This window comes from Perissodus microlepis, chromosome 1 (assembly GCF_051167445.1).
Source record: "Perissodus microlepis isolate ML-2025 ecotype Zambia chromosome 1, ASM5116744v1, whole genome shotgun sequence".
In the NCBI taxonomy this organism is placed as follows: domain Eukaryota; kingdom Metazoa; phylum Chordata; class Actinopteri; order Cichliformes; family Cichlidae; genus Perissodus; species Perissodus microlepis.
Window position 1 is genome coordinate 9,169,941 of NC_140461.1, and position 21,533 is coordinate 9,191,473.

The following is a 21,533-nucleotide window of genomic DNA, read 5'->3' on the forward strand; positions in this document are numbered from 1 at the left end:
CATGAATGCTAAAGACATGGGATTACACCTATGATGTCTGTTCACACTCAACCTCCACAATCCCACTCCCAATAGAATACATACCTGGATGTGCACTTCAGCAGGATATATACAACAGAAAAATGCAGTCACACAAAATGCCAAAAGTATTAACTTTCTGCTCTGCAACTCAAGATGATTACAGCATCATTATCAGGGAACTAAGCAAGTGTCTTTCATTTTGAGTGCAGTTTACACACCGTTAGCACTGTCGGAAATGCTGGAATGCTGTGAATACGTTACTCGCTATTGACTTCCCAACTTGCTCTCCTCCCAGCCCTGCAGAAGGGAAACCAGCCAGTGATGAACGATGGCAGCACAGTCAATGAAAAATCAACTGGGAAGCACAAAGCTCTTAATGCCCAGCCATATTGGCTGCTGACGGGACCAAATAACATCAGCATAGCACTTACAGAGACCAATCATACATTTCCACCAGCAACGACACAGGATCTGGACCGCAATAAATTCTTTCCCCTGATTAAACAGTAAATTCTGCATGCCTATCAGGGTCCCATTAAGTGGGGGGGCCGCTTTCAAAAACATCATTAATCAAGCGCGAGATATGGCGCGAAATATCAGTCATCGATTGTAACTGCTTATGACAGTTTACACAGCTTTATATCTGCAGGCAGTGCTCGCTGATCTATCAATTACCGGCAGCCCTTACCGCATGCTAATTGTGCATTTTCCCCTCTAATGCATTTGCACTGTTATCTTATAGGCTAATGAAACCAAACAAATCAATAAATATAAATTATACATGCAAAGATGTACTGCTGTGAACATAAAGCCTCTAATTAATTGCAGTTGATTAATTTATATACTTTAATTATCTCTCCTGCCTGCAGATGGCATAAATATCTGGACAATCTGCTTATTGCTATGTCAGTCATAAAACGGCAGACGCAGTGAAACTGTTAGGCGAGGCTAGCTTTGTCACTGGAAAACACACAGTTGCTGACATAAAAAAGCCCTGCCTCTGAATAATTTAAAAAGAGCAAATTGCCAGACAATGCACAGCTCGAGACTTATAATTTCTTTGTTGGTTTGTTATGGTAAGTAGTATGTCCATTTTGTATGAGCACAGGAAAACTTACCACTATATTTTCAGTTACCATTCTTTATGTCCAACCCCCAAATGGTTTGCAATTTAAGCAATTTCTCTGTACAAATTTCAGCAAAGCCTTTTTGGGCAAAGCGAAACCCTGTTGGTACTGATATTTACGGTGCACTGCTCTACAGAACTTCAAGCAATTAAGTTTTAATTAAGTCACATTATTGAAAACAGCTCTGACGTGCTTGTGTGTAAGCTTTGGAAGCATTCTTCATTTAAACCAATTGCTACACAGCCACAACAACCTTGTGAGAAAACCAGGCTGTCCATGCCTTTTAGACCAGTTTAATGAACACCATAGGACAGTATTACTTGCAGCTAGTGAAGAAACACGATTCATGGCCATGGTGCAGTTTCAATACAACATATGCAGTGCAACCAGGGTGAAAAGCAGCGATATGATCCTGCTATGTACTGCAACAAGCAGAAAGTTAAGAATGAAGTGGAGTTGGACCAATAACTTGCCTTCCAAGGGTGCACAAGGGGAAAGATAGTGAGGCTTCTGGGGGTTTACATCTTGATGCTGCTAATGAGGGTGTTTTTAGTATAATTACCCCAACAGGGTGCTTGGCAGCATAATTACCAGAAAGACATTACAGAGGAACATTAGTGTGTCCAGGTACAGTAAATATGTCACGATAGAAGGTGACAAGGTCTGCTTTTTTATCTTAAGGAGGCTTTTTCCAAAAAAGCTGTTATTTTCACACATGTGCCAAACAAAAATCCGAGTTTCATTATACTTACGACAATAACAGGTTCCCTGTAAATGTATCAAATGTAAAAATTACAAAATGTAAAAGTGCAGAATGCGTGTGAACATTTCAATTCTCAGTGTGGTCTCTCCTGTTGCTGAATGTGTGGGGCCCTTTTTTCTACAAAATGCCAGAGTCAAGTGGGAGTCCAAACAGTCAAGATTTTATGGCTGAGACCCAAACTCCAGCAAATCAGCTGCCCACAGTTGAATGTTCTTTATGAAGTAAGTGAATACCTGGCAGGGATGTCTAGCACTTTTGTGTAGGCGACTCCAGACATATAGTTTAGATCACATAAATGCCACAATGCCTGTAAAAACACCTGGACTTTTTGGCCCCGACTTCAAACATTGCCTTTGCACTCTTTTTACCTTCGCAGATCTTTTATGTGGTCAGGTTGCAGAAAAAAATAATATCATCCCATTAAAGCTAAATGTGTGACATCTGAAATGAGAAGAAGGTTGTTACATGAACACTTCTTGCAGATGTGGGTCAGTCCTTTCTTATGGTCCAGTCAAGTCTGTACTGTATTATTATCATTGTTATACGGAGTGATCGAGGTACTAAACTGCAGCTGGTGTGGATTGTCTGACTTAATATAAATAGTCATGTCATAATAAATAATTCCCACTGACATTTATCAAGGCCCTCTCTTATGACAGTTTGAGCTACAACTGTTTAAATATCAGTAGTGTAGTGTCCCACAAAAACAATATCTGTCAAATTTCCTTCCTCTACTTTTTAAATCCTTTGACTTTATTTCAGTTGCATGCTCCTTTCTGACAATACAACCAGAACTTTAGCAGAAATAACCACAACTATATAAACAGAATTCGGGGATGAAAGCGCAATTTCTCAGACATTGTGCCTTTACTTTATCTCCCCTCCCCTCTGAGCAGAGACTTTTAATCATCCCGATATGATTTAGTCACTTTTAAACAATAATGATCATGGAAGCAGCGTCATTTGGGACGAGGTGATCAATCAGGGGCTCATTCAGCTTTAATTCATGTAGATGCACACCTAATACTCATTACAAAGATGCAATTTCCACCCAGTCAACATAGATTAATGGGGGACCATCTCTCCTAGTGTTTCTTTGTGCAGTGCCATGCCTCCAGCAGGATAGATGACTTTCATACAGACAGAACTGGTCCACGGGCTCATTCATTTAACAGACACATTTATGACAATTCGGTTGGTTGACAGAATATTCAGGAAACAGCAATCAAAATGACACAGAGCAGAGTTCTGCTTTGGTATTTTTTATTGGTTTTGCTTAAAACGAGAACAGGATTTGAGTCACAAATGTCTTCCATCAAAAAGGTTATTATCTTTACACATTCAGCAAAACCTCAGAAATACCACCAAAGAAATATATTCTGTAAATACTTTGAAAGTTGTTGTGATCATTTTATGAGGTATTCATTTTGAACCAAAAATAAATGCAGGGAGTTTTATAAAAACGACATGTTGTAAAACATTTAACAAAGTTGCATCAATTCCTTTACAAACTACTTTTCATTCACCTTCAAGTAGTAGGTTCCATATACGTATTATTCAAAAATATGTTGTATGGTTAACATAGTCATCAAAATTGTTTTTGTTTTTTTACTCTTTAATTTATTGTTTTTACTTAAATTACAAAAAAATCCTTCATATATTTACATGAATATCAATGTAGTTGCTTCCATCAGTGTTGCATAAACCACATATCTCAGAAAAGTTACTGGAAATCTGGTCACATTGTTCTTAATGTATTTTGATAGATAATCCAAATAAAAGAGCAATATCTATGAATGTTACTGTATATCTACATCTTCCTATCACATATGTTTCTGTATAAACTTTCAGTAATTCAGCATAAACTTATACGGGTAACTGAATGAGCCTCTTGGGTCCTAATAAGCAGACGGGTACTGGTATTTCCTCAAATGCAAACTAAAGCCTATATTCCCCTGGTTTATTATACACACTTTCAGCATTAATATTAATATGACTTCTGTTTGTGGAAAAAAAAATACTATGAAGTTTGAGAACTCTGTCGGCACAGAAAATCTTTGAGTTTTGCAACTGAATAGACACTTGTAGACTGAAATTGCCATTTTCCTGGTGCATCTCTAATTTCCCTCGTATCAGCAGGCGCTGGTGGCAATGCTGAGGGCAGATTACAGCATGGGGAGAGCCTGTCCTGAAGAGCTCCAGGTGGCTGGAGTTAACTGTGCTGCCCTGGGCTATGTCACTGTGAGTTGGACCAGCATCCCTGCCCATGGCCCTCCCCTTCCTCTTCTCTATATCCTCCATCTCCCTCGGCATGCCCATCCATCCATCCTGCACTAATTGGGTTTGGTACTGGAATCCCCCTCTCACAGCATACGCTCACGTCCAACCGCTAGCCGTAAAGACAAGCATGTTTAGCGCAACAATTATGATAATTGCTGCAGAGCACTCAGCTAAGGGAATAAGCAAATCTGATTAAGGGCCCTTCTGCATGATCAAATATTAATCTGATGTGTCTTCACTCTGACCTGGCTTGGAACATAAGAAGCTCTTATGGTCTTATGCATTAACAGATTTGCGCAGGCTGAACTCATAGCAACTAATAATATTGGACATGCAAGTCAGAGCGCTGAGAAAACCTTGTGGGAGTAGAATCCACTTACATGTACAATAAAACTAAATAACAATATCATGGACTATAATCAGACTAAGCGTTATAAGAACTCGATTACTTCAAAAGGCTGCTGACAGTAAGCACCTATTATTTGAAATTCTCCGAACCACCTGTTGGACTGAAGTCAACAAGCTACGTTATACCGTGTAATAAGCTTTATATTCACATTATGTTTAATGCCACAAAAACAAAATACACATGAAAGTTCCACCTGTTAACCTTCATGCTTTAAAAACATTTTATGTAAGTAAAATGATAATAATAATTTATATATTTTTTACATTATCCAGTTAAATTAAAATAATGTGAATGTCAAATTTTAGAAAGTATTTTTCCCATACATATTTATATTTTTAATTTAATTAAGCTTTTCTAAGGAATTCTAATTATTAAATACAGTGTTGTGACGGGGAAATGAAAATGAAGTTGCTGCTCTTTTAAAAACATTAGGGTTTGAAAGAAACAAGAGGAAAATTTTCAAGCAGGAGAAATTACTGTCACTAAATATATATAGAAGGTGTTCACACAAGACTTTCTGAAAGAAACAAAAATAAATATTATTTGAAAATGTTTTTATTTTTGAAAATGGTCAAAATCCTCATCAGCAAACACATCGGTTATTCAGCACCATCCCCGAAGTCCACTGGCCTCATCCGATTTGACTTTCCAGCCTACAGTCAAGTCTAGAGAGCAAGCAATAAACAAGATGGCGATGAACCAGACAGCAACTGGCAGTTTAAAGAAGATTAGAATGATATTAAATCAACACAAATACCCAGTATTTAACAACACAAAACAGCTTGTAAGAATCATTGGATTATGAATCTGGATTACATCTCTAGGCCCTCATTGCTGAGACACTCTGTCTATGGGGAAGAGGGAGGGGGACTCCAGATGAACTAATCTACTTACAAAGCATATTGAACTTACTATGATTTATACATAAGATAAGGCTTATTCTAAGGTCAATTCTTACAGTAATTCAAAACATATTGTTTATTCTGTTGGACATTAATGCAACAGATGTCCCTGCTACCCGCTGCTCCTCCTCAAATAAATGCATGTCTGTATGAAAGTAAAACAGTGGAACTACAAGATGCGCCGTATGTGATCGGGGGAGGAATGTCTAGCTGAATAATACGAACCACAGGACACACCAAATAACATCAGCACTCTATATATAGAAAGTAAATAGCAGGAGACAAGACGAGCCATGGTAAACTTTTAGAGCACAAAGTGAGGGTTGTAAAATCTAAATGTTAAGTTTAATAGCATAAACTCTCCAGTGAAAATTTGAAATTAAAAATTAAATAACACACAAACTGTATGACGATAAATTGTAAAAGCTGCCATAGTCATCAATCAAATGTTCTGCATGCAATCGTACAAGCTGTGAAATCTAGGAATTCAGTGCGCTTTGCAGTGCTTTTTTCAAGCATGTTAATATTTTTTCTAAAAGAAAGAAAACAAAACAGCAATTAATTTTTAGCTTCTTCTTATTACTGGATTTCTAAAGCGATACACACTAATCCACTGACGCCGTGCATTTAATTTAGAGCATAGTTCTGTGAAACAAGTCTAAGACTGTTTGTGAGAATGATCCTTCTTGACTAATATGAGATTAACCCAGATGCTTTGCACAGGAATAAAAACATGCTCACTGCTAGCTTTATGGTAAATGCATATAAATACAATATATTACTAAAATAGCGAGGCTATGCATAACCAAAAGAAAACAAAGTATATATTTTTAAAAATCGCAAACACGTTGAAAACCACTGTAAGAGTATTCTTAAACCAACATCATATGAATGTCTGGCTGTGGAGGACAGTGATCTAAGGAAAGTCACGCATACACAAGGAGCTCTAACACACAGAAGAGAAAGCTTAAATCTGGTAGAACACTATTTACTGATGAGTCAGTGTGCTGGAAGAGTCGTAACAATCCCGGGACACAGAAAAGCTTTAAAGTTAGCAAAGACGCTTAAAAATATATTGAAATTATAAAGAAAAAATCCACACAGCCTCATTTTTTAAACAAAAAACACTGCAGCATTTTGCGGTAGCACCTTGATGTTAAAGGGAAGGAAGCTGAAATGAAAAATAAATAATCACAACCATGTTTTTCTTCTACCTCTTACACAAGGAAGGTATATTTACTGAAGCTGATGAATTGTGCTCTTCCTGTTCTGTGCTGCGGCTGTTGGAAATACTGACAGACATAACTTAATGTACTCATATTAAAACACTGACCAAGAAGCTGACCAAACAATTTCCAAAACACACTGAGAAGGTTACTATCAAGAGCTGCATTAACTCATTAAGTTATTACTGTTTTTATATATTGTTATAACATTTCAATAATGGCGATTGTTGAAAAAGAACTTTAGTTACTTTCAGTTAAAAATACAGTAGAAAACGGTTCAGTCATTGGGCCACATCATCTGTGGTCATTCGATTTTAGCCTGTTATTTGCCTACAAGTAACCATAGTAACAAAACTGATGCTTTACAGTACGTTAATGGTTAAGCTCACTTACAATTTACATAGCTTAGCCAGTGATCGCATTAACTAAAACAAGTGAAAACGCATGACAATATTCTGCTGTAGTTCACTGTTCATTTGCAACGGTTTGTGTGTGATAAGTGTAGTTTGAAATAGAAAACAGTTGTTCTAGGGAGAGCTCTTTCACTTCACATCCGTCTTTGCCCCAAATGTTTAAAGAAAAATTTTATAATGTTTTCTCTTTTTTTGGCAGATGGGATATTTTTAAACTTATCAAATGATTCATGTTTGGTTGGAGAAAAAAAGAGAAAGAAATAAAATTATTATCCTCCTCCCCGAGTCCTACTCCTGTCAGCCTGCAGTCATTTCACAGCCCAATCTAAACACTGAAGTGGGAGACAAGATTGAGTATTTTCATAGCATGCTGCATTGCACCCTGACGCTGTAGACTGACTGCTGTTGGAGTGACCACAGCTCATCTCTCTGCATAGGGAATGGTCAGTAATCCTTCCTGGACGCTCTAGGAAAAGTAGCAGCTCTGAGGCAGACTACACTTTCTGTACCACTTCTAAACAGAAGACTGCTTCTGCGCTGTATAAGTATGCGTCTTGCTCTGTCCTCATACACAATTGGATTACAGCAGTATTCCTCTAATTCTGAACAGGTCTCAAAGATTTAATATTCCTCTGAAATTTGATATATGCCCTAATTTAGAACCTCATGACATGCAACTTGTGACATTCCTGTTGAAAAACTCATTAACTCCTTGAGACTATATTAATGCTTTTGGATGAGGATTTGGTTGATTTTGTGAGGTTTGACTTTTTTGGCTCATAATTTCAATCTAATATTTTTTTTAAACAATCTGTGGGCCCATATACTGAAATATATAAAAAATATATTCAAAAGTGTGTAACTATAACTAAACCGAAAACTTCAGTTTGCACATTCTGAAGTAAAAATTAACCTAACAAACTACTAGACTAGACGTCTTCATATTGCTTCATAATTATTGTTTTTATGTACTCAATGTTGTATCAATACAGATAGTCCGAAACTGTGGAAACATCAGAAGAACACGGTGGCATAAATAAACCACGTTTCCACTGTGAAATAGATCGTTGATGATGATGTGAAGAGTATTTCAGACATTTTTTGTCTTATTATCAAAATGTACAACTAATTTGATGAGTAAATTTTTTTTGTTTGTTAATAATTTTAGTACAGTTCATTTCAAATGCAATAGATATTTTAAATTAATTTGAAAAAAGGACTTTATGAAACACTTTATGATAATTTTGGCTTATTGTGAAATGTATTTTTAGTTCATCACATGCTGTCTATAATATTATTCCTATTATTATTCACAACGGCATGAATAGTAATTCATGTAACTAACTATACAGAATAAATAATAAAAATCACAGCCTTAAACTGAAATCATATCTGATTTGCATGAATTGTTTATATAAATTATATTATTCTCAGTATAACTTTTATTATTATCTAATTCTGTAAACAGTGGAGGTGTGCTGCTACAAGTGGCTGAGCTTTATTTCCACTTTGGTGCACATGGAGCCCAGGCAGGTGCACAGAGCCCACCGTGGGGTATCAGGTATCCCCTTGGCCTAGGCCTCTCCCATTTGTCATGGTGAATGAGTGGTTTGCCTGACTGCACTTTCTCATTCCATTTCCTCCCAGGCTGCACTGAGGCCCTACCACCCACTGTACGCTGTCATTTCTTTAACCCCTTTTCCATTCACATGAAGTGCGGGCAATAATGCTCTCTCACATTCCTCCTTTCAATAGCTTACACTTTACAGTCCCCCACCTCTGCCCCCCAAACTCACTGCACACACACGCATGCACACACACACACACACACACACACACACACACTCGCGTATACACACCTCTCTTCTCCTGGTCAGTCTACACCTCTCCTAATGGTGTGAAAAGCAAATGTTGTCCGTGTGACAAGTCACAGGTGTTCTACAAAAAATAGTGGTTGAATAATAATCATAGAAATAACTAAAACAAGCACAGGTTTAAAAAAAGGAAGAATAAATTAAATACTTTAAATATATTCAGCTATGATATTGACATAACGAATTCTTCAATGAAAAAAAAACAAAAAAAACAACAACATCACGGGCCTGGCAGATGCTCAGAAGGTTAATTATTAACCTATTTAGAAGAAATCTCTCACCACCCTCTCAGTCCACGTATAAAGGCAAATGTTAGTGCTGCTCTTACTTACGTCCATAATGCCTTCCACCATCCATTCTAGCTGTGATATTTGGCTCACCAGTAAAAGCCACAACACTGCGCCCATCGGCACCCACTCTGCAACTGTAAGAAGAAACTGGAATGGAAAACATTGTCTGTTCCTACTCAACAAGGGGAAAAAAGAGCTCAAGCACAAGTAAGGGTAATTGCAAAACACCCTGAGCTCATCCTATAAAGAAACTTTGTTTCTTTCCTTTTTTTTCCTCCAAAAAGAAAACCAGGAAATCTCCACTTATTTCAACAAACATTTGCCTAAACTCAGGAACTAGGCTGGACTCCCCCCATACACCACCCCCTTGCCTTTTTAAAAGTGTGGTGCGGGTCTGTGGAAGATCGGGAGAGCGTCAGTGTGTGTAGATGCAGTGCGAAGAGATTGCAGCACCATCTGCTGGTAAAAAAAGAGCCAAGAAAATAAGAGAAGGAATAAGGATAAAGTTATGGCAGAAGCCGACAGAAAGATGAGTCCTCGGCGAGGGATTTTTTTCCCAATTTTAATTTAGAGTCCATATGTATTACTGCTAGTGGTTTGTACTTTAAATGAAAAAAAAAAATATGACGGGAAAACGCAAGACCCTAATAGAGGGAAGAAACACCATGACTGAGAGACATAATTCAACTTCCCATCACTAACTAGAAGAGGTAAAAGTTCATGGAGGCCTCTTCCTCACATCACATCCATAGCTCTGACTACGAGACATATAAACAACCTATTTCATTCTTGCCCTCATTTCCTTCAGTGGATCCTTTGGACAACTAATAATGAGTTAATCAGCCTGATTGCACATTCATCACTGTGATATGTTTCTCTCTCTCTTTTTTTCACCTGACAAGGGCAAGCATGTTTTACTTGGGAAATGAAATATTTAGTGACTTGCTCCTTTTGCCCTTACACTGGAGACAGAGGCCCTACAGCTGAGTAAACAGCTGGGCTGCACAGTGGGCAGGTAACATCTAGCGCCCACTCTGCTCAGCACTGACTAATAAAAGCCACGTTACCCTGGACACTGGACTCAGAGCACTATTCTTCCCTCAAATAAAACTGACAAACAACAAGTGCAATTTAGCCATTTTTTTTTTTACTTTATTATTAAAATATGCATTTATGTGTTATCCATGTTAAATGTTAAAAAACAAAAGCAAAACAAAAAAACTGGCAGAAAATGGACAAGAGTGACAACTTTCACTGCTAAAGGGCCTCACCAATGGAATATATGCGGTACTGCACAATATATATTTCTATCCATCCATTAGACGAATCAAAGTTGAAATGTATAAAAGTAGTCTTGCCTGCCTTAAAAGTGGCCTTCCGCACTGAAACATTCTATTGTAGTCCTCCTCGGTAAACCAACTCACACAACACAGCCAAAGAACTACACTACAGCCAAAGAACAAGGAAAATTATAGCCTTTCCTCTGAGTCTATTCCGCCAACTTCAAAGATTGATATGTAAACCAACGAGACAGATGGACTGGAGAGATGTTAGGAAAATGAAGAGGATGAATATTATTGAGAAGAAAAAGGAAAATTATATAAATGTATTAATCAAATGCATTTTTCTCCTGGTGCAGTGTCCAGCAAGTCACAAAATGAAATCAGTGCTGAGATTTGGGTTGACCTGTTGTTGTTCAAGCAATGTTTGTATTAGTGACACACTGAGAGAGAGAATTTATGAGACAATAAATAGACAAAAGCTGTCAGAGGCATTGACGCAGGAGGTGGCTGGATCTTAATATACAGTGGTTCAACATAACACTCCCACACAAGCAGGAAAGCAAAACAGAGTATTTTAGGTAACAAAGCTTCAGTCTTGCAATCCAATATTTATCACAAACTGTACAGGTAAGACCTTACAGAGTCATTAAACATGGAAGCACAAATCTTAGAACCGCTGTTTACCGCATATGGAATGAGACTGCAAATTTCTTCAACCATATGTTCTCAGTTTCTGTTTTAGCATACATAACCTAACCCAGTCATTTATGAACAAATTCATTTTCAGCAAACACCTGAGCACAAACGACATCATTTATAACAAGGTGTAAAACATGGTGAACTAAATATTTAATATTAATAATCAGGGCACCTGATTATAAGTACTCTTCCTGTGTGTGTTTCGTTGTTGTTGTTGTTGTTATGGTTTTTACAAATTAACCAAGCAATAAAATAAAATGAAAATCTCTGAAAATACAATTCTTTATGATTGCCATCTTAAGCATCTGTGTACAATTAGAAACTGAGGACTGATGAGGATAGATTGGTTGTGCCTGATCAAGGTCTATTGAATTTTTACCTCTCAGCCATTCTCAAATCACTAGTCAGCACTAATGCACCCATATTGTGTCTATAAGTGTGAATTGATTTATATTGCTGCAAAGCATCCCTAAGACATTGAAAGAGCACCATTGGAACCCAATACCTATTATATATGTTTGTTTCTGAGGAAACGGCCACTCAGTACATTGGATCAATGTGGACATCAAAGGTCAAGGCAATACATTCCTGCTGAAAAGTTAGTGTGCCATCAAGCAGCCCATTTGCCAGCCACCAACAGCCTAAAGACTGGAAATGAGGTGCAATAAAGATGAAGGAAGGTATTTACAAAGTTGATGTTTTATGTAGTTTCTGCATTTTCTTTTCATTTACAGTCATGTGAATTCATTTCTTCTAACCTGACCCCATCTTTATAAGGAGAATTTGTACATGAAATTGGTAACTGGATCAACCATTTAGTTATTGTGATACCTAAAACAGCGGTCCCCAACCTTTTTTGCGCCACGGACCGGTTTATGCCCGACAATATTTTCACGGACCGGCCTTTAAGGTGTCTCGGATAAATACAACAAAATAAAACTAGTACCGGTATCGAAAAAAAGAAGATTTATTCATAACACACGTGAAAAAACCCAGGAAAACCGAGTTAACGATTAAAAACGATAACAAAATAACCCTGAAAACCATACATTTCACACCTGAGCCTCAACTCTCGCGGCCCGGTACCAAACGACTCACGGACCGGTACCGGTCCGAGGCCCAGGGGTTGGGGACCGCTGACCTAAAACATGCCCATCGCTACAAATAATTATAATTGGTCATTACAAAATGCTGATTGATCCAAACCAACTTTACTACTAACTAGAAGATCAGTTACTGGCAGGTATCTTTAAGCCTGTCAAGATGGATTCCCTGTTGAGAGAGACTTGGTCCCATACTCCCGAAACATTCAACCACACAAACCACTGGTGCTGGTATGTACAAATAATACTGTAAGAAATGGAAGTATTGCAGACCATATCTGAGACTTCCTTCAATAGGTCTTTGATATTAAGACTATAATCATGGGCAGTCTCAGTAGTCTTACCCACAGAGCTCTAAACTGACCCTTCTTGTGCGATCAGGGACTATTGATGTTGATATGCAAATTAAAGATCATATTAATTACTTAGGCCTGAATGCCTCAGTTGAAACTAACACCTGGCAAGCGTGCAGAGAGGATATCCTTATGCAAGCATGGCTATAAGCATCCCTTATAGATTGTTGCTTTTTTCCCTTTTACTGCTTACGTCTCTGAGGACCTTTTGAATCCATATTAATTTCCTCTCTGGCAGTTATGTGGGCAGGGTATGAACTGTGCTATTTCACTTTTAATCTGTCAGTAATTTAGTAATGTGTAAACTAATTATGCAGCAATATTAATGTAATTGGTTCTGGGAGCTGTTCAAAAAAAATCAATGTGTTTGCAGAGAATGCAGTAAATTGCATTGGGTTATTATAATCATGTGTCAAGAGCTGATTATGTTATGAAACTAAAAGGTAGATGTCAGCCACAGGTCAATACAACCTAGCTCCATAAAATCTATGCCGGCTCATTCATTGAATGTGAAAGGATTCAGCGAGAACAACCTCCGCTTCCTCCCCTACTCCGACTTGAATGACTCATCTTCACATACAAATAGAATACATTAAAATAGTTTCTTTACATCAGACAAAACATTCAGGCTGATTTGCAGAATATTCCTACTGTGTAAATGTCTACAAGCAGATGATCATTGTGTGATATTTAAAAGTAACATGACAAATTAAAGTCTGTTTACATACATATGGAAGTATTTACAGTGCTTCACTTGTTCCACATTTTCATGTTTCATGTTAAATTAATATTTAATCCATTAATACTCATAATTCTATGCACAATACCACTTATTCTTGCAAATTTATTACAAGTAAAAACAAACAAACAAAAATATAACATGTACATAAGTATTTTTCAGATCTATCCAGAGATATTCAATCAAGTTTAAGTCTGGGCTCAGGCTGGGCCACTCAAGGACATTCACGGAGTTGTCCCAAAGCTCCTTTGTTATCTTGGCTGTGCTTGTCCTGTTGTAAGATGAACCTTCGCCCTATTCCAAGGTGTAGAGTGCTCTGGAGCAGCTTATCATGAAGGATGTCTCTGTACATTGCTGCATTCATCTCTACCTCAATCTTGACTAGTCTCCTAATTCCTCCTTCCACAAATCATCCTCACATCATGACGTGGCCACTACCATGAGTCAGTGTAGGAATGGTATTGGGTGGGTGATGATTGGGGCATGGTTTCCTCCAGAAATGATGCCTGGCATTCAGGTCAAAGAGTTCAACTTTTGTTTCATCAGACCAGATGGTTCCAACCGTCTTCCATTTGTGGATGATGGAGTCCACTGTGCTCACTGCCTTCACTGTTGAAGAAATTTTTTCGTACACTTCCTCAGACCCTCAATGCAATCAAGTCTCAAAGGTTTACAGACAATTCCTTGGACTTCATGGCTTGGTTTGTGCTTTGATATGCACTGTCAACTATGGAACCTTATATACAAAGGTGTGTCTTTAGAAATCATGCTCATTCAATTGAATTTACCACAGGTGGACTCCAATCAAGTTGTGGAAACATCTGAAAGATGACCAGTGGAAACAGGATGCAACTGACCTCAGGTCAGTGTGAATACTTGTGTAGGCATCATATTTTTGTTTTTTTATTTGAAATACATTTGCAAAAATTTCAAACAATAGTTTTTCATGTTATGGGGTACTGTGTGTACAATTTTGAGGCAAAAAATGAATTTAATCCATTTTGGAATGAGGCTGTAAAGCAAAGCACTGTGAATACCTTCCGGACGCACTGTATATCTTTGTACTGCCAAATCATACAGTCGTGACTTATAAGTTGTCCATGATAGAAGAAAGGGTAGGTAACTGGAAAACCAACAGAACAGAACAGAACAGACCCTCCCCCAATATGATTAAAAATGGCTAACACTTTTACTACACAATAAACACTTGATTAGAGTTGCAGAGAACACTGTGAGACTCAGTGATATCTTAATGCAGTACTGAGAGTAAGCTAACCCCCTCGGGTAGCAATTAAGGCTGTCACAGGTTATGATTTATAGCCTTTGTTTACAGTGTTTAAAAGGAGAGACAGATTTCAAAACATCATTTTAGGGTATAAATAAATAATTGGGTTTAACCTTAATGCTAATTCAGAGTAAAGACTTTTGCAGTTGTCTGAAAAGGTTCAATAATTGAACAGCAAAAACATTTCTCATCTTTACCATGAAATTATGTCCGTTTTATATACCCACTCATACATCTTCACTTGACAGATTTAAGCCAACTGTGACAATTACTGGATACAAATACAGAAGTGGTTTGGAATTTCCTCTTCTGAAAATGATGGAAATACAACATCTCGAGTGTATGCATTTTTAACTGCACGCAATACATAATCGTAGGAAAGCATAATTTCCAAACTATCAAAGATTTCAAATAGGGAGACAGAAGGAGAATTTAAGTTACTATAAAAACAAAATCTGTGGAAATCTACTTTTCTTCAGATTCATTTTAATATGCCAGATGTTACTTTGAGAAAAGTCTGCAGGCAACATTTTTTCTTGGCTTTTCCCTGTATGAAAACAAACCAACTGTTTGTAAAATGTCCGCCTCCCTGTCTGATACTTCTCAGACATGTTTGGCTGACACTGGAGTCAATGAGTCGATTGAAGCTTGTATTCCACAGTGAAGGCATTTAGATGAGACTCAGACTCATACTATACTGTGAACAAGGAGTACATCCATCTCTAGTAATGGACTTGTGCTGTTCTACAGCTGTAAAGGGGACTTCAAGATAACCCCATTTGTCCCATTTGTGAGCCACTGAGATTAAATAAACTGTTTGATTATTTTAAAATTCTACAATCAATGGAACCTGTTATTACTTTTCTGGGTATACACGACATCAACACCTAAAACTTTTCTTCATCAGGACACAGACAAATATAGCAAACACAGTTTGTCTTTTGTAACATTCATAAAAGCTTTGATTAACAGATAATGCACTTTTTCTTTCTTGGGAAAAAGCACCACCTGTTTTTTCTGATCCAAGCAGCATTAGAGACTTTTTTACAGGATCCCCAGTGCTTCTTACATGTCCGGAGTGGCTTGGCTGTGGGTTAGCCAGGACTACTGAAACATCCTTTCACTCCCAAATCACACTAAACCTCTCCCCCTGTTTAACAAATTGCTTGAAGCACAGAATCTCTTGTCTTGGGAAGGCTTGATCAAGCTTTGAAGTCTGCAGGTCAGTGTAAGGCCAGCATTTGAAGTCACTGACGAGGTTGGACTGAGCTGATTTTCTCTGGAGAAGGCACAAAAATACAACGTGAGCAAAGACATGCACACTTCTATTTCCAGTAGGTTATTCCCTTAAATTGTTAAACCATATTCACCAAAATCTTTCATGTTTAATCAAAGTAAATGATCTGACACAAGCAAAGGTCAAAAATAAAGAGTTAAATCCATGCCATCACCGTGAGTGACAATAAAGGCCATTAGGAAACAGTTATCTGGTACACAGTTGAACATACTGGGTAAGTATTTGAATAGTTATTCATATTTAAATTTTTTTCCTTTTTTCCTTCCTTCCTCGTGATTTTTCTTTGGCAACATTATTAATTAGTCTCAAATGCTAAAAACATGCAAGAAAGTGAAGAGTAGAATGACATAGCTCTAAATCTTATCCAGACAAATCATCTAAAACATCTTTTATTTACATCTTAAGTAGGGATGGGTACCGGTATCTGGTGCCAATATGGCTAGGTGAACTAGCAAACACCGTCGTAGTTACATGCGGCTGTCTTCTTGTTTGATGGCAGATACTCCCTTCACCCTGGCCAAAAAGGCTAAAATGACCAAAGAAGAAGTGGAAAACAGCTAAACATGAGAGGTTTTTGGACAAAGTTAGTGTTTTTTCCATTGATTAAGCAATGCTTCCAGCCAAGAGTGATGCCATAAATCCCCTATAGCTGCAGAAAAGGCTAACATTGTTATCTTTTTACAAAAAAAAAACAAAACAGCTGAACATGAGAGGTTTTTGGACCAATTTTGTGTTCTCCATTCTTTAAGCACCGGTTCGAGCACCGTTTAAGTACCAGCACCGTTTCAAAAGTACCGGTTTGGTACTGGTATCGGATAAAACCTAAACGATACCCATCCCTAATCTTAAGCACATCTGCTCTATGCTATGTGGCTGATATTTTTTCAGGTTAGTTATTTAAAAATCCAGAGGCTTGTCGCTAACATTCTCTCTCTCTCGCTCCTCCCCAGCACCCAGGAGTGGAGTTAGTTAGGGTTTTGTTCACTTTCTTTCAGATACTTCCATCCAGCCATTCATTCATCCATCCATCCATCATCTAACATTCAACCAAGTTACAGTGGGCCGGGAGCCTATCCTCACTGAGTTGAATTTAATTAAATACAGTACGTTTTGGTTATTTAAACCCCATCATCTGTGTGGTCTCCCTGTTTAGCATGATAGCACATGCATATAAATATTACATAACTACACAATTACAGATGAATTACAGATGTAGCCAAAGTGCTGATAAATGTGGTGTAGCCACCAAAATAACTGTCACAAGTCAAAGGTTGTCGAAGCCACTTATGGTCTCTCACTGGTTGCTGGGCACGGAGTGCCTGGGTGAATGATTCTCTTATGGCAGCGAGCAGGGAATGATTCGTGAGAGCTAAGGTCACAGGCACATGATGAGGCTAATTAGTCTTGCTTTGCACTCTACTCGCTAATTATTTGCTTCCGTAATTATGCTCTTAATACCACCCCACCCTTCTGAACTGATGTTGCCCATCCTGGTATCCTGCCTGTAGCTACAAAAACACTCCATAAATTTGTAGTTAAGGTGGTGAAAAAAATGGAATCACATAGTTTGATCTGTGACAGCTGTTTCAGAGCTGTTGAAGTGTTGCTTCGCACCACCCTGACCCTGCACCATCCTGCTTTCACTGGCTATAAGTTTTTAAGCACTTAAAATGCTCTTCTTCGCAACACATCCCTTACTGCAGGAAATCACACAGAAAAGTGGAAGGAGGTGGAGACTGGAGGGAGTGGAATCATTAAGTGACTCGTTAATTCTACATAATCAGTCTTTCAGACACTTTTCTGACACTTCCTCTGAGTATGTTTCATACTGTTAACAAGCCAGCTTGCTAGAGCTTGGCAGAAACTGCAGCACTGGCAATGTTTAGCAGCAGCCTCAGATTTTGTGATGGTTGGGTACCCAACATGAGGGGAGTGAGACAGAGATAGACCCAGAAGGGAAAAAATGCTGTAGTAGCAGGAGAAGGCAGGCTGAAGACCCCTGGGCTCAAATAGAGCTAGATTTACCCTCATGTGCTAGTCTGTAGGAGCCACGGTCATTGATTGAGGCTGGAGAGCCATGGAAGCCGCCATTTAGGCTGGAGCAATACAACTGTGATGGTATTGATTGATGAGGCTGGCCCTGTTAATATTATTTATGGTGGGGGGGTACATAGCTCTCTGGCAGAGTAAGCCTCTCTATAATAAGTAGTAATTGATGGCATGGGAGGCCAAGGCTCGCTCACCCGGCCTTCCCCCTACTCACTGACCCCAGTCCCGTGAAAGTCAGATGGATTGCCTCTAACACAGTTATGATTGATATTATCAGATTACATAACGCACTACAGAAGCCTTGTGGGCCTACTCAAGTGGGCACATTGATTTTTGATTAGGATGCCACTCAACACATCTTGGAAGAAGCTGGGAAAATATATCGTGCAGATCAGGCAGCTTTTTGAGATTCCTTGAGGGATTTTGCTTATTGTATAGAGGGTATAATCTCCCATGGGTATAACAATTATGCTGTTACTCTGATTACAATGCAGAAAACAGAAAAAGCTGTTTCAAAAAGCAGGAGGCTGGCAATACAGGGAATTATGATAGAAATCATATTTAATTATGTGCTTGTTACTGGTGTGAAATTTACAGTTGAGTTAACCTTGTAATGGAAAATGATCTCTTTGCAATGGGAGACTACAAAGTGGACAACAGAAGTTGTAAAAGTTCCTACAATTTCATTTGTAATTTTCATTAGATGTACACTAAAATTAAAGCACAAGGTCTTCTTCCATGTGGCTCGTTTGTCAAAATAGATTTGAAACAGTAAAATCACAAAAATTAAAAATAAGTTTTTATCTTTCATTAATAAATGATAAATAATGAAAGTCAAGAATCCTTCAAAAATACGCTTCTGAATTTAAAACAGAGGTGGCTTTCTAAAAGTACCTGCAGAGTAAATGGCTCCACTGTTGCGTGACCACGTTTGGAGTTATCCCCCTCCCTCTCAAAAAAGTTGCTCAATTATTGCAGACAGATGGACAACATCCAGCAGATCTCAAAAGGTTTCAGTGAGTGAGACACAATTTTCTTTTGCAGCTCGAAGTAAGATGAAATCAAAATTTGTATGAAAAAACATATTAGTGTTTCCCTTGTGGCCCATCACAGCTTGTACTTGCACATGGTGTTAAGGTGCTGGTTAAGAGAGAAACATATGTGTACCTGAGAAAGTGTGATGAAGACTGTGATTAATGTCTCCTCATGACTTTTTTGACACCTTTGGCATAATGACTCCTTATTTTAGAAATGGATAATTATCACTTAATTGCACTTCAGAATTTTGTCACTGACATTTTTTCTTACTGACAGGGTCATATTTAGCTTGCATGACAGCTGTGTCGTATGTGGAATCTTTAATTTTCAGTCTGATGGCACCTAAATACAGGCAGCAAAGAAATATCAGTGAGGCAGCTGTGTGACCCCTGGCTGACCAGAAGGACCAGGAACAAGGCAGGAGTTATGTAGCTAGGAAATACATCTTAACGTAGAGGCCAGGGTACAACAGTACTGCTTATTCAAAACCACAATATTTCCAGATTCTACCAGGGCTGACGTGAAAGGAAAACAACACAAAGCTAAAGAAAACCTGGGGTGGTATTTTCATTAAATTCTTGAACTTGGTTATGAACACACTTTTACTTTTACCTTTATGAAATACTATAAATTTCTGTTGGCTTTTTAAAACTTAAAATGTACAAAAAAAAACCCTTACTTTTCTTGTGTTAAAATTCAAAAAAACAATATTAAATATCTTTGTTTTACATTTTTCTTCCTTTTTTTCCCTTCTACCTCTATTTCATCAACAGACAGGCATGATAAGAACCTCTTCCTTTTTAAACTTGGTCAGTAAATTAAAAGATGAATTAGAAACAGACTTGTAAATATGATAATAACAAATTGTTTCCCCCTGTGCTCTTCTGTCTTTTTTATTGCATGTGTGGGCAATCTTCCAGATAGAACTGAATTGATTTGTTTAATGATCTTCAATCCCTCCAACGCTTTTCCCTCATTCTCAAACAGCCTGCCTCTAACCCCTCAGCATCTAACACCCTAACCCCCTGCCTCTTTATCCCACCCTCACTCTCATCAGAACAGAGTAAAGCTGTGAATATGAACATTATGAGCTTTGGGTTCAAAACTTAATGGTTCACAAATCAGCCGCTATGGATTTTATGCTACTCCAATCAATAGTTGGTGGAAGGGGGGTTCATGATTTCTAGCTTTCAAATATACTCCTGCTTCTAATTCATATCAACGAGTTTAAACTGGCACTGGTGATCCGGAATAATTGGATGTAATAGGAAATAAAACATATTATTCAAGTGGGAGTGCAGTGTTGTGAGGTTCTTACTTCTATGCTCTCTGATTCTAATGCACTATCAGATCCAGCAAAGCACTTAACACATATGCAACTTTAAACTTGATGTATTTTTTTTATATTGCACTTTTACAGCAATTAAACAGATTGCTGTAAAAGCTTTCTACACATAAATAAATTGAGAGGAAATTATTAGCCATCTCTGCATTTTTGCACTGCTTTATGGGGCAAATCACTATATTATAGTCACTATATAGTATATTTGACTTGCAAATGAACTCATCAAAGCTTATTTTCAACAAACCACCCCTCAAAGCTCTCCTTTTGCAAGAAAAATATAAAGGAACCATCCTGTAACACACACACACACACACCCCTGCATCCATGTGATATACGTTTCCCCTTTTCTTTAGCTATAAATTTAAGGAATACTTGTTTATTGTATTTGTCTTAAAGTTGCCAATGATTTCTTCATAATGCATTCTTATGCTTTGTATGTCAGGTATTGTAACAAAAATATTTTATCCCTTCAGATACTGTGTCAACAGCTAATATTTCATTTGCTTTTTAGGTATAATGAAGCAGCTAATAAAAAACAAATTAAAAAAAAACAAAACACGAGTGCGAGAAACAAAAAATCCTGCACAACCGAACATGTACAGTTATAACAATTTTCTGAGATTAAGATGACCCTGACCAGTATTATTAATACAAGTGTTCCATCTTGTGAAACTCTAACAGTTGTGTTAAAGTCTGTGCACAGCAGCTGCTGCCAAAAGTGTAAAGAGTATGACCAAACTGTTCCCAGTTTGACTTCCTCGTCTATGCAGGAGACTTCTTGATGATGGCCAAACGGCAAAAAGAAACACAGGGCTGTTCACTACAGGACGGCCTCACATGATTAATGACCTTCAATTAGGGCCTGGATGGCAGATTTCATGGGTTCCTACTGCCCACGCCGCCCCCGACCAATGATAATCTTTCTGAGGCATGCATCAACAGCTTAACTCTCTTACATCAACAACATCCCAAACTTGAACAAGACAGCGTGCTGTCCACGCAGGACAGGTTTACTAAGGACAAGTTTAATCTCCACT

At 38.0% G+C, this 21,533-nt stretch overlaps 1 long non-coding RNA gene across 2 annotated transcripts; it reads right to left on the minus strand.

Annotated features, from left to right (window-relative positions):
- Positions 1-3,157: 3,157 nt before the first annotated feature.
- LOC146393292 (uncharacterized) lies at positions 3,158-9,651 on the minus strand. Of its 2 annotated transcripts, XR_014800292.1 has the most exons (3): positions 9,348-9,651; positions 9,001-9,079; positions 3,158-5,265 (listed from the first exon to the last, which is right to left on the minus strand). It is a non-coding gene; the product is annotated as an uncharacterized LOC146393292 (long non-coding RNA). The 2 variants fall into 2 exon arrangements; XR_014800291.1 differs by having other exon boundaries at positions 9,001-9,651.
- Between the last annotated feature and the right edge of the window lie 11,882 nt (positions 9,652-21,533).